This window comes from Chamaea fasciata, unplaced genomic scaffold, assembly GCF_029207755.1.
Source record: "Chamaea fasciata isolate MVZ Bird 193981 ecotype frontalis unplaced genomic scaffold, bChaFas1.0.hap1 SCAF_1, whole genome shotgun sequence".
Lineage (NCBI taxonomy): Eukaryota > Metazoa > Chordata > Aves > Passeriformes > Sylviidae > Chamaea > Chamaea fasciata.
The window spans coordinates 124,015,512-124,029,081 of record NW_027094086.1 but is presented as its reverse complement, the minus strand read 5'-3'; the positions used below and the strand labels follow the sequence as shown (position 1 = coordinate 124,029,081).

The 13,570-nt window shown below is 39.8% G+C and overlaps 1 protein-coding gene across 5 annotated transcripts in view; it reads left to right on the top strand.

Moving 5' to 3' along the window:
• The window catches only part of BZW2 (basic leucine zipper and W2 domains 2), a 57,657-nt gene that overhangs the window by 3,284 nt on the left and 40,803 nt on the right, over positions 1-13,570 (top strand). Inside the window, exon 1 of one of the 5 annotated variants that reach the window (XM_066196369.1) lies at positions 9,637-9,656. The exons of 3 other annotated variants lie outside the window; for them this stretch is intronic. The gene's annotated coding sequence lies outside the window, so the exon portion shown is untranslated. Of the gene's footprint in view, positions 1-9,636; positions 9,657-11,469; positions 11,492-13,570 lie in introns of those variants that run through there. One more of the 5 variants, XM_066196392.1, reaches the window with a different exon arrangement.

Below are 13,570 nucleotides of genomic sequence, written 5' to 3'. Positions count from 1 at the left end.
GTCATGCCTTGACAGACCTGTGGTGTCCCCTGCCATTGTGTTTTTGCCCAGCTGAAGTTTTAGGTGTATTGAGTCATTCCTACGTAAAATCCATTTCATATTGTTGCTAAGTGTGTTTTTTGTAAACTAGCTCTGTCTTCCTGCATGCCCTGGGCAAGAAGAAATCTCCGTCAAGTGGAGCTGAGCCTTGCAGACAGACCCCCACTGGGTTTTGGTCCTGCTGTCTCCAATCCTTATAATTATATCCTGGCCAAAGTCGAGAGGGTCTAATAGGATTATTCATTTAGATCAATTCAAGTTCATGCAAGGTCAAGGGGTTTTTATTGCTTAGAAACATGCTCTGTTTTTTCCTCTCAGAGCTCACAAATAGTAATCTGTGGATAAGTTACTTCCCCTCCCCGTATTCCCCCCCCCCCCCCCGGCCCAGTTGATTGGCATTGTATAACTCTTTGACTTCTTTAAGGATGTTTTTTCAACTTTCATCTGATTCTGGATCTCAGGACAGCCACTTGGTCTATGTTATGATCTGTCAAGGTTGCTAAGGCCTGTTTTGTACCAGAGGGTTGATTATAAAACCACAGAAAAATAGCTGAAACTGGTGAGCGCTGATACATGTTTTTGAACACAATTGGTGTATCCACAGTAGCTACACACAAGGTATCCCTGTAGCTAAGGTGCTAATCTAAGACCTCGAGAGAGATCTCCACTTGCTACCAATTCCTTTGGAGACCTTGCACAAAGTTAGGCTTTCTCTGCACTTTGAACTTAAGGAGCAAATCCCAGGACTTGACTGTAACTGTATCCAAAATCTGGTAAGATGAGATTTATGCTTCTTTCATCTTCTCTTGAATCCTGACTTGAAGGATTCTTATATATATGGGACAAGACACCAAAGTATTTTCCAAAAGATTGCCTGATCCAGACTATAGGATGAGCGTGGTTGGGTGAGCAGTGTTCTCCAGCAGGAAATACAGGTCAGAGCAGTGTGAAAGTACCAGTTTGGGGCTTGAACGTCTGTATAATGGTAAGGAATTCCTGTCTGAGCTTAATAGTCTGATTTAACTTGGGTGTTGGTTTGCTCCAAGACTTGACCTGGTTGAGCAGAGCCAGCTTTGGTGGTTTTGCACCAAAAATATACCCAGAATAGCAGTCACCTATAGAATTTTCTTCTAAGAAAACTGTTCACAAGTTTAATTGTATATGTTACAAAGTGCATATTTGAGCATATGCTTTTATTTTTGTGTCTTTAACTGCTAATCATGCCAGAGCAACCAGAATCTTCCCACAGGGAGTGAGGATTAACAGAGCAAAGAAGAAATTTCGAGGTGCTCAGGTATTGTGATGATGATCATGGGTAATGTAAGTGCCTTAGATGAATGTGCATTTGTACTACCTGGTTAAAAGCTTCCTGTGAAAAAGTCAGCATTGCTTTCACAACAAAATCAGATATGTGTACCTCTTTCTTCTTTTATATCCCCAGCATAGGAAAAAATAAATTGCCCTTTTGCAGATTGAGTTCACGCTCTCGTAATTGTTTCTTCTAGGTGGTTCTAGTATGAGCAGCTGGCTCAGACAATACATGTTCTGTGCTTTTCATGTGTAGCTCTAACTCACTGTGGTTTATTGAATTAAAAGAAATCTAAGCTTTGAAGAAATTGTTTCATGCCTATGAATTCCACGTAGGTAGACACTTGCATTTATTGGAAGCGATGGCATGCGGGTAGCTTTTTGCTGTTAAAGACTGAGACGTGTTTGGTGACAGCAGAGCAATATGTGTCAGAGGATGCCTGAGCATCTTTGCAAGGCTACCTTCTTTCCCACTTAAGCTTTGCAGGTGGTAGCATTAACCCAGTAATGCATTGGCACAGCTTCTGTAAGAGTTGATTGGCAGTGGCTTTTCAGATGGCTGTTCCTAAAATAAATTCAAAATTTCAGAGATCTAAAGCAAATAAAATTACGTAAAGCAGCAAGGGAAATATATCTGCATGTAGAAGGAGACTGAAAAACTACAGCACACATAGAATTTTACTGGCTTTGGGGATTCATGAGTGCAGTACTGGGAAAAACAGTGTTAGCAGCATTTAGTCAGTGACAATCAAACCTTTTTTTGGTGAAGAATGGTCGAGGCACTTGGGTTAAACATTTAATTAGATCTAATTAGTGAGTAATTTTTTTAACCTTCAGACAGGATTATTTAAACTCTGCATACAGTCATGTGCAGATATATGTACCTCTTTGTAGGCTTAAGGTTATTGTTTAGGACAGAGGAATTAGATCATGCACTGAATGGATATGTGCAGTTAAATTCAGAGTGCTTTAAGAGACATCATCTTTCATTCCTCATCTTATTTCCTGTCCTCATTCCTCCTGTGCAAATTCAAGAATTCCTTGTGTCTGTGTTGCTCATAAGGCAATAGGCTGTCACTCACATCTGCCTCTCTGCCTGAGCTTACAGGTGAAGTAATTCCATTTTGATATTTTATGAGCAACAAATCACCTGTGAGCTGCCGTAGTTGCCCATTAAACTGTAGATTTGATTTCTGAAACTGTTTCTTTTTCCATGTGATCCAGTGTTGATTAAAAATTACACTTCCCCTTAACTGTAACAGTACTTACCTGTTAAAGTACTAACTATCTGTTCTAAGATAAATAAAATACTCAAGGATCACTCCTGTGTAATGCTGGTGTGTGAGAGAATAATTGACAAATGGAAAAAATCTATTTTTTCTCCCTAGAGAGAAGTCTGTGGAGTGCAATAATAATCTGCCATGCCTGAAAGCCCTTTTGAACTTGCTATACCATAGTTCTTAAATGTAGCTGTAAATCTTGTAGGAGACTGCAGAAGTCAGAATAGAAAGCCAGACAGAGTCCAGTACGCACGTGCGGAGGTGTGGTGGCCATTTTACTGCACTGTAGTGCTCTTTACCATTCTTGCATTCTGTGCAGCTGGGAGCAGAATTAAACTCTGGAGTTTCAGGGTTTAACAGCTTTTGTAAAATGTGGTTATATAGTGCAAGCACAGTACAGGGAACTCGTGTTTGTAACAATTTGCTGGTAGAACTTGCGACTTGGATTGCTGTTTGTGATGGGGATGGTTAAGTCCAAGTGTGGCAGCTCATGTAGATCAGATTGCAGGACTGTTCTCACTCCATCTTTAGATACATTTTTGTTGGCTAAGCTGGTTTTAATAAAGTAAAAAGTCTTCCTCATATGTGCCATAGAAAACAAATAATCAATGTTGAGTCACTTGTTTTCGTTTTTAAATCACAGCAAGCCAGGAAAATACTTCCAGGAAGTAAATCAGTAGTAATTCCTACTTTGTCTGTGAGAGCTTTTAGTTGCTATGTGTCTAAGAGCTTTTGAAATTAGAAATGTGGCTTTTTTTCTACTACAGAAACTACAGAGTGAATTTTAAAATTCCCTGAGTCCTTCATACATACATGTGTTTTTGCATTCTGTATAAGGTCTTGCTCTACAAAATCTGAGCTATACTTAGGTTGGATGGAGAAGTTTTGTGTAGAGATCTCTTACAATTTTTGCAGACTCATAGTGGCAGACAGAGATTACGGCTTTTATTCAGCCCGTGAGACGATGGATTACCTCTAGTGAGAATTAGTGCTGAGGACAGACAGGTCAGGCAAAGGAAATGCTAGACACGCTCTGAGACAGAGGTTGGCCAGGGACATTGGAAGGAAGCATCTTCTGTGATGTCGGGAATCTCAACAAGTTACACCCTTCTACAAGTCCTTCAATTACTGCAGGCAGAACAATTAAATATGGCTTTGGGGTTGTACTTGCTTGTAATAACTACTGTCTCATGTATTTTCCTTAGATGTGTTTTCATGCAGAAAAGAAGTCTAAGCAGTTCAACGGTTTATAATTTGCAGCTAAAGTGATCCTTTCATTTTAGGTTTTGTTTCCATAAATAAAATCCTCCAGTTCTCTAGAAATGCTTTTTAAGAGGGAAGATACTTACAGTGCATTCAAGTTGTACGTTAGTCGTTTTCTTCTGGTAAGACACAGCGGTGAAATCTTGGGAAGATACTACTGAGCATTAGGTACAGGGCTTGTCATTTATTTTCACTACCGTTTCTTGCCTTGAGCAACAGTAAATTAGAAAAACAAAGCATTTTTTTTCTTTTAAATGCTTGAGGAGTAGTCAGCCCTTTAGAAGAGGGGATGGTAAGTTTCTTTTCAGTCTACAACTTTCTTTGTATGCACCAATATTGATGTGAGTTTGGTTTGAGTCTGGTTGCTGTTTTCTTCCATGTCTCTGCACCTTTCTGAAGCCTGTGTTAAGTCTTTTTTGTCTTAGGTCTGCTTTGACTATATTTTCTTAAAATAGAAAGACCTGAGGATCCCAAAATCATCAGCCAGTGCTGTGGAAACCCAATGTTGTGCTGTTGAATACCATATTCTGAATACCACAAAAGATGTTTGTGGGTTTCTTTCTCTACATCTTGTATGAAAAGAGGCCCCTGTCAGTATGCCCCCAGGGCCGTGTGAATCCTTGGCTCTGCCCTTCAAATTTATCATCCTGCCCATGCATCTCAGCTCCCTTCCCAGCATGAGGAAACACCTACTTCTATGCTCAAGCACATGCTTGATGTCTTTTGCCAGGTTTTGACTTTGGCTGTCTTGTTTTGTGGGGCCTTGTTAAAAGGCTTCTTGAATTAGAAGGAAAGGATGCACATAAGTCTCTAGGAGAGCCAAGGGAAGGACTTTATTTTGTCAGTTTTGTTCCTGTTAAATTGTTTATTGGTGTATGCTGAAAAGTGCCTTTTTCCCAATGTACTTTGCCATCAGTATGTCAATTTGCAATGCTGTTGTGCCTCCAAGATTCTTCATGATGGCAGTGGACTGGTTTGTTGGTGAGTCACACTGCTAAATTGTCAAGGCATCCGACTCCCAGGCCTCTCCCGTGAGGGAGTTTTGAGATTCTTGAACTTTTATCTGTGAGCGGCGGTTCCCAGCTCACTGAAACCAAGTATGTCAAGCCAAAGCATTTCATGGGTAGCCTGTTTGGTGCTAGGATTAGTTTAGTATCTCAGTGCCCTCCCTAAGCTGTGTTTTGTTGAGGTATAGAAGGCCTCATTCCTTCCCCATTTTCTTTTGTCCTGTCAGTTTAAACAATTGTTGACCTTTTTAATAGCTATCAGCACTGCAAAAGCAGTGTTATGTTATGAGGAGACAATAAAGTCTTTTGAAGCTGAAGGAGAGCAGGATCTTGGTGATGGGGACAAGAACTGTAGGCCCATTTATTATGTTCCCCATTTATTGTTTTCAATCTACTTGTTGCCTTTTTTTTTTTTTTTGTAATCCCAAGATAAATGACTTAATTTATGTTGAAAACCAGGCTACTAAATTACTGAGTAAAGTACCTTAATTCGTGTTCCTAACACCTGATAAGTAAAAGTTCATATTGACATATTTTTATCTGAGTATCAACTTTATTTTTAAAGCATTGCCAGGAATAGCAAAAAAATACCAGTTATTGCAAAGCCTCCAACTGAGAGTCATGTTGAATATCTGCTCCTTTCTGTTTTAGAATTGAAGAAAAATTAATTTAGGTTGTCACTTGTACCTTTGCATTTTTATCCTCCCTTAGCAAAGAACATATGCTGCTTTTACTAGTTATTCAGCTCTACAGAGTGTATCAAACTCTGCAGAGCAGCATTTGAGGTGGTAGGTGGTATACAACTGTGCTGGTTGGCATGGCCTTCGGCAGTCAGGTCACTGACTGGGAGAGTTTGGCTGTATCCAATGAGTGAACAGCTCCATGTTCTAGAGTTTAGCTAGGTTAACTACTGTGTTTTTCTGAAACCTCAGAGGGACCAGCCTCTGAGGTCCCTCTTTCATTGTGGTTTCTCAGTCCAGCAAAAAAAAAGAAAAATCCTTTAGCTGCCTCATTAGTAAAACCTTTAAAATTCTTCATAGTTTGCATCTTCATAGGAAGTGAGTTGTAGAAATCTAATGTAGCTTTTACTGGTGTTTTTACTCGTACATATGTATGTATGCATACACCTACAGGTATACATTCCATGGAATCCTTATTACGTTATCTACAGAAGTAGGTTGCTGATATTGGTCTTTCCAGAGCATGAACAGTGATGTTGTAAACAAGAAAATAGATTTCCCAATTAATAGTATCAAATATCATTGTGTCAAGCTGACGTTGACGTAGGCCAACCAGCCTCAAAGTGCACGCGTGCTTTCTCTGAAGGAAGCAAGGCCGTCTGGCAAAGTGATGCTTTATGCCCTTTAAAAAAGATACTAAACATATTCTGGTTAGAAATCCATAACTCCTGCAGTAATGCTTGGCTTCAGAAACTGGGTTGGGAGTGGGTGGATGGCTGTGGTCTGATGCTCAGACTGTGCTCTCAACGTATTTGTGGTACTCTGGATTTTGAAACTTCTCAGCCAACAATGAAAGTTCTGTGAATTATTTCAGAAATATAAACAAGCAGGTCTACTGAATTAACTATAGAACTGAATAGTATACAAATAGTAATTGCCTTATTGTTGATTTTGGGTGGGTAGCTAAATTCCTTATTCTGAGGTGTTCATAGGTACTGCTGAGCTATAGACTTTCACACAGATGGCCAATCTGCAGGTGTGAAGTTTGATCTGATTCAGATACCTAAGAAGCGCTTAAATCTGAAGCTGTGAAGCTGTTCACGCATCTCACTCTAGGGAGGGCGCACTGAATGTTTTAGATAAACTATTTTCTGGAAATGTTTATGTTTCTCCTTATGGTGAAAATAGGCAAGAATTGCAGGGACAGACTAGATGTTATCGTTCATTTTTAAAGGCAAGTCAAATGCACCCCATATTTGGGTTCTGACAGTTGGCTGTTTAGTCAAGAAAAGTCGATAGGGGTTCTGGCTTAGCTGATTGCCTTCTAAAATGATCGACAGTGAAACAGGGAGTGGTCCTCACAACCAGTAGTATCAATTAAATTGCTGGGTTTTGCATTGAACTGAGCTGACTCACAGTTCTCTGTGCTTCCATTACCAGTGCGTGGGCACAAAGCACTGCAGTGTATTCAGCATTGCCTGCTGCCTCTGTGGTGGAGTGGGGTAAAATGTTATATACCTGCTCTGATCTACGTCTGGGTGGAACAGATGTCTCAATAACTGATGTGAATAAGCTGTTAGGAGATGACGCTAATACTGGAAAATAGATACAAATTAGTGACACAACAGGCTAGTTGCTCTGGTTTTTTTCTGCCTCAAGTGATTTATATTGTTGCTTTATTTGACATCCTTTCCTGGCGATGTTTCTTAGTTCTGAATATATGTATGCCACCTGTGTATATAAATGCATTTTTGAGAACCAAGTTTTCATCTGATTGCAATTATGATCAAAATTGCATATAATTACCACTTTTTGAGAAGCAAAACTTAAGAAGCATTCAAAATAGCCATTGCTTGCAGTGCTGTGTTTATAGATAGACTGTGAATTCTTTGGGTTCAGTTTGATGTATTTCAAAGTCTCCTGAATACAGATTACCTTCAAAGACATATTCTTGGTTTTATGCATTTATATTTTCAGGTAAATCTTGCATTTAATGTCATTTATGTTTAGATACAGGATGGAAGAAGATTAAGAAAAGCAAAGTTAAACTGTCAAAATTGAGTGAAGACTCAGTGCTTCGAAAATTTTCAGGATTGTATCTGTGTATGATATTCCAAAATAAGGGAAACTTTGCCATACGTGATTGCTTGGCATTTGATCTTTGGGTTACCAAACCAAAACTGATCTCCCAGTTCTGATATGTGAATAGTGTTGAAGTCCAATACTCTATGATCAGCATCTTTTAGATATTCCAGATGTGGAAGGTATGATGTTTAATATCTTATTTCCCCACCTGAAGATAGTGGATATTATGTGGGATTTCTGATTTAGCAGAGTAATACAGATTATACTGAGAATGCCATACAGTTGTAAATGATCCATAATAAAGTAAAGCAGTTGGGATACACAATTCAATCACAATACCGATGTGTTTCCCATTACGAGTCTTGACAGTATTCCCTGGGCACCCCCTGTTTTTGGGAAGAAATACGTGGCTTGGATCACAATATGTCTCAAAGACTTTTTCTCTCTGAAGAAAACTGGTTTGAATGTTTTCCCTTATCTTACAAAATGCAACTGAAGTCTTCCTGTAAAATTAGTAATAAAACAAGCTGACCCAGGATAATCCTTTTGGGATTTTTGTTTACTTCTCCTCCTAACCTGACCTTACTCGGGTGCCACCCAGCTCTCAGTGCTTGTTGTCATAATACTCTTGGATGAAGTGTGCTGTCGTGGGTAGGTAATGCTTGTCTTGTGTTTGTGGGTTTAAGAGACAACCTTCTCATACGAAGGCTTGGCTTACTGAGAGAAATTTGCCTTGGGTCTATAGTCTCATCTCTGGAAGTGGCCTGTAGTGTTGGTAGATGAATAGACAAAAACAGGGAGAAAAAAACCAAAAAACAAACAAACCATCAACCATATAGATAAAAGGGAGAGTTACATTTCTCTTTCATGTCCTGTGAAACTCACAGCAGTATTCAAGCTTAGAAGGTTGTATCATTCATGTGTTTAATAGCCCTTGAAAGACACTTCTTCCTTGAATTAAGTCTAAGAGCTTTCAGGTTTCCACATAGAGGTGAAGAAATGCTGTTATGAAGTAAGGCTGAGAGTGCCCGTGCGGGAGCTGCCAAGCAGTGGGTAGAATAGCACTCTACAGCACTCAGTCTGGAATAGCTATTTTTCTGGCTCACCTAGCATAACAGTTGATTGTGTCGACACCCAATGGGAGGCCTTTATTTCTTTTTTTTTTTCCGCAACTCATACCTTGGATGTGAATCAGTATCTATTGCCATGGGATTATCTTAGCTTGATCTGAGAAGAGTTGTACCCACCATTGCTTAGAAAATAACTGTTTGCAGGTTGAAACAGTCCAAGCATTGACTGCTTCATTTCCCACTCCAGGAATTTATTTACCAGAACTAGTGTGTTCTGTCAAAGTGTTCACCCGCTCTGAGGAGGAAGAAGCAGCCGCAGGGAATGTGGGACTGCTTGGGTTGCAGAGTGCCACAAGTCAGTTACAGACTCCTTTTTTTTTTTTTTCCGAGTGAGTACTGCTAACAGCATAACCAGTGTTAGCTGGTATGCTTAGAATACTACATATGGTGCAAAAGTGTTGTATGTTTTCGCTGCTGGCCCTTTGTGCCAGAAAGATCAGAATTCAGATATCTGGAAGCTGATTCACTTTCCCTCAGGTTAAAAAACCCATGCATTATCTTGGTGAACTCCTTGCACATGCTTTGACGAAATAATTAGGGCGTTCTGAATTGAAACTTGCTTTAATACTTCTAGCAGTTGTTCTATTAAAATCAAGACCTTTACCAATTGCAGGTGTGTAGGAGGTGCTGGCTGTTAATACATCCCTCCTCCCATTACTGTATTTAGTTCAACAAGTAATGAACTGCTAGCATCTGGGGGGCATTGCTTTCTGGAGAATGCACAGATTGTATTTATTCATTTTTATTTTTAACCTTAGCCCCTTAGTTTATTGGTTTTCAAGTGCTGCAGTGCTGTGTCCTGGAGGCTCTAGTGATGTCCGGTGCTTTTGCTGTTTCTCAGAGCTTTGAGGTAGCAAGAAGAATGTAAGTAGCACATCTTCTGATTTTACTGTTGATACTGAAGTTGTGTGAGTAGGGTCAACATTGTAAAAACTTCCAGTGGGCTGATACATTGAAAAAAAACAGAAGCAGAATTGACTTGAACTGAGGAGTGGTACTCTACATGAGAAAGCCGATCTTCCTGCTCTCATTACTGAACTGTCATTGTGGTGTCTTGTGTCTTACAAGCTTTGTTCCTGGAAATGAAGCCTCTCTGGTATTCTTTTTAACACATTTTCTTCCAAATCCCTGTATTTATTGGTTTATTAGGGACCTGGTTCAAGGAAACCCTATAAAGTAACTTCATTAATGATTTCTTGCAAATGTACTGTGAACAGTGGCTACTACAGTTCTCCCCCAAACATTAATGAAGGATTGAGCTAAACTGCTGCAGTACCTTTACAGTCATGTTTTTGCAGAATTTTAGCTACACCATTTTTCCTATTAAAAAATCGTCTCTGTGGCAATTGCTAAGACAGTTGTATTTTTCAGGATGATCAGGACATCCAGTGTCTCCAAATTCAAGAACCCTGTTTTAGCATTTACACAGTCCATTGAATATGGTGTCTTGTGTGAGGAAAAAGCTTTGTTAGCTTTGGAAGAGTTCTGTCTTTCTTCAGCATGTTTTCTCAGTTCATCTGATCCCAGTCTCTGCCTGATCTCTTTTATCCCCTTCTTTTTTGTGGTTAGCAAGGTATGCAAGCTTGGACTTGGCATTTTACCTTAAAATGAATGTTAATTGGATATGAATTGATCTGTAGCAATACACCATCTCCATTATTGCAGCCTATTCCAGTGAAGAGTACAGCACCTAAGAGAGCTCTCAACAGTGAGAAAAGCTCCTGCTAATACCTTGTTCTTAAAGAATTACATCTAATTCCTCCTCTTTAGTTGCTGGAAGAAATCTTGTTACTGAAAGTCAACATTTTTTAAATCACAACCTGAGTGTTGTGATTTAAAATTAAGATCTAATTTTCTTAACGTGTATTTCTACCTTATATCAATTATTAGGAATTTTTTACTTTTTCTTTTTTCTTTTCTTTCACTGACTGTGCTATGACTCACACATCTTTTATATGGCTCCTGATGACACGACAGAGAAGTTCCATTGTCTTCGGTGCTCAGTTTACAGTTCTCTTGACACTGTGAAAGTGCTTCAGTAGTGTTACTCATCTGAGCCACTTCTGTAGGAATTCCTGGTTAGTGACCTAAGAAATACCCACTCTTCTGAAATAAATGCAGTGAGGTGGATCTCTAATGCAGTGTGTGATTGTACATTCATTGGTGGCAGTGGGAACTGGGGTTTTTCTGACTGCTTTTCAAGAAACATCTTCCTGTGCTTTGCAGTTGAGCTGTTAGGTGATGTGATTTATGCTGCAGACTTCAGTGAGTTTGTTTTCTCATTATTTCTGGGTTTATCAAGTCCTTAAGTTCCATCTGCATGTCTTCCAAGTCCATCTACACGTGTTTTGAATGCTTTCAGTGACAGTGACTCTACCACTTCCCTGGGCAGCCTATTCCAATGCTTCACAATGCTTTCAGTGAAGAAAATTTTCCTCGTACCCAATTTAAACCTCTCCTGTTTAAACCTCTCCTGATGTAACATGAGTCCATTTCCTCTTGTCTTGCTGCTCATTAGTTGGAAGAGACCGGCCCCACCTGGCTCTGGCCTCCTTTCATTTCAGGTGGCTGCAAAGAGCAGTAAGGTCTTCCCTTCTCCCTCCTTCTTCTCCAGGTTAATTCTTCACAAGCTGCATGCCCAATTCATTCCTGGAGAATCTTACAGGAACACAGGTTTTTATTTATTGTTTAATTGCATGGTAAGTTTCATTCTCTTCAGGTATTTGTTTCTACTTGCTGCAGTATTAAATCAATAGCTTTTGTTTCATCTCTTTGTTATCTCTCTCCCACTAGGCATGAAAATAAGGGACAAATAGTTTTATTGATGTAGATACACTTTTTACTGTGGGCCAGTACTGTTCTGTGATTAAAAAATAAACATTTTAAAGAAATTTAAGTGCCTTGAGAGCTTCTGGAAGGCTCTTCTGGGAAAGAAGGGGCATGTGGTTCAGCAATATTCATATTTCATGTGAACATTAAAATCCCATGTTGATCGTATTTACCCTGTGGATTCTTACATTACTGTTTTGTCCCTGCATGTTGCCATTGAGGCTATAAAGTCAGGGAAAGGATTTTAATGTGGCAAGAGCCTGGCTTTGCCTTTATTGTTCCTAATGAACAGCACCTTTGGGTTAAAGGTGTCATAAACATGGCGCCTGTGCTGGTGCCTCTGTGGCAAGACTGCAAGATAAACCTGGTTGGCAGTGCTGCACTTCCTGGTGATTTGTGCCATGGTTGAATTTACACACCTCCAGCTTATTAGTCACTTGTAAAAAAAATCCCTATGTTTTAGGAACAAAGAGCACAGTGTCCTGGTGGAAAGTGGGAAACCTGGTGGGGATTTGTTGAGAACCTGTGTCTGTATTTCATCTGCTCTGTCTTCTTGTCCCCTTACATTGCTCTGTTCCTCCCTACTGGTAATGATTTATAAGTTTTCCACCTACAGATTTTGTTAGCTCATAATCTAGCTGTCTGCTGCTTTTCAGAGAGCAGAGACAGCTGCTGGCTGCATACTGACATGTTTTCTCTCTGGCAAAAGTGCAAGGGCAGCTCTTCCTCTATGCTGCTCAAGTTCAGTAATTTGCATTTAGTGTAACTTCTTGGCTTGCGGGTGAAAGGGATGGAAAACCCTCTTTGCCCCAAGCCTGGAACTGTAACTGAGAGGATGAAAACACCCAATAACGTTGCTGGATAAAAAAGACTCAGTAAACCTTTTAATGTCCTGGATGTTCTTTGGGGGAAAAGATTGCCATTGATATGTGGGTTGGGATATATCCTTCATAGCAACTGTACCCGTTTCTGCTTCTATTTTATTTGCCTTTGTGATGAGTGCCCCTGTCTTACGTGATATCTCAGCAAGGGAAGGGGATGGAAATAGTTCCTGCCAAGCATCTGTTCCTGTGAAAGCTGGTGGTGCTGTGTTGGTGGTGTTCTAGCAGCTCTCTCCATCACTCTGTCAGTCAAACGCCACCAGTGCCAGTCCCCACAGCAGCAGCAACATCCTGTGGAGCAGTGCTGCTTCACCTCCCCCCCAATCCACTGGGCTGCCCAGAGGGTCACTGCCTGACCTGGGTGCTGTATTTTGTGCCCTGCACACAGAGAGCCATGAAATCTTGGTGGTTTTTATTAAAACGTTGTTCTTTCTCTTACGTTGTCTGGCATTGATTCCCTTCTCTCTGTAACTAGGGCAGTGAAGTTTCGCTGCTGTGGAGCAACTGTTCCCAGATTCATCTGAGCATGTTAATGTTTGAAGAATCTCAGATGATTCTGATAATTTGGTCAAAAGAAGTGTAAAATGATGCTTAGAAAAATAGTGTTGCTTTGAATAAAGGTTTTCAGTATGTTTTTTCTTTCAATTTGAGCAAAATGTTTCCAAGAACAAATGGTAGAAACTTCAGCATTACCAAGGCTTTAAATAATTCAGGAATTAATCATCATAAGAATTTCCCTGTGGTGTGGATAAAAGACTGCGTTTTTCTAACTTAATAAGCGAGTTCATACTTGCTGAAGCGGTGAAGAAAGTTTCACTTCATCTGTTGCAGGTTTTATAAATTAGTTTTATTAATTAATGCTGGATTTATTAATTAAAACTGTTACAAATTTTATAAATTGCGTGAGAAGGATTGGTTGATTAGAGTAACTGCTGTATAATATATGTCTGGATATCTACAACTGTAGATGTCCCTCAGTTTTATTTTAACTCTTTAGGATCTTTAGCATGAGAATGAGGAGCAACTGTAGAGAAAGCTTAGCTCCTGGACTTCAGGCAGTCTCAAGAG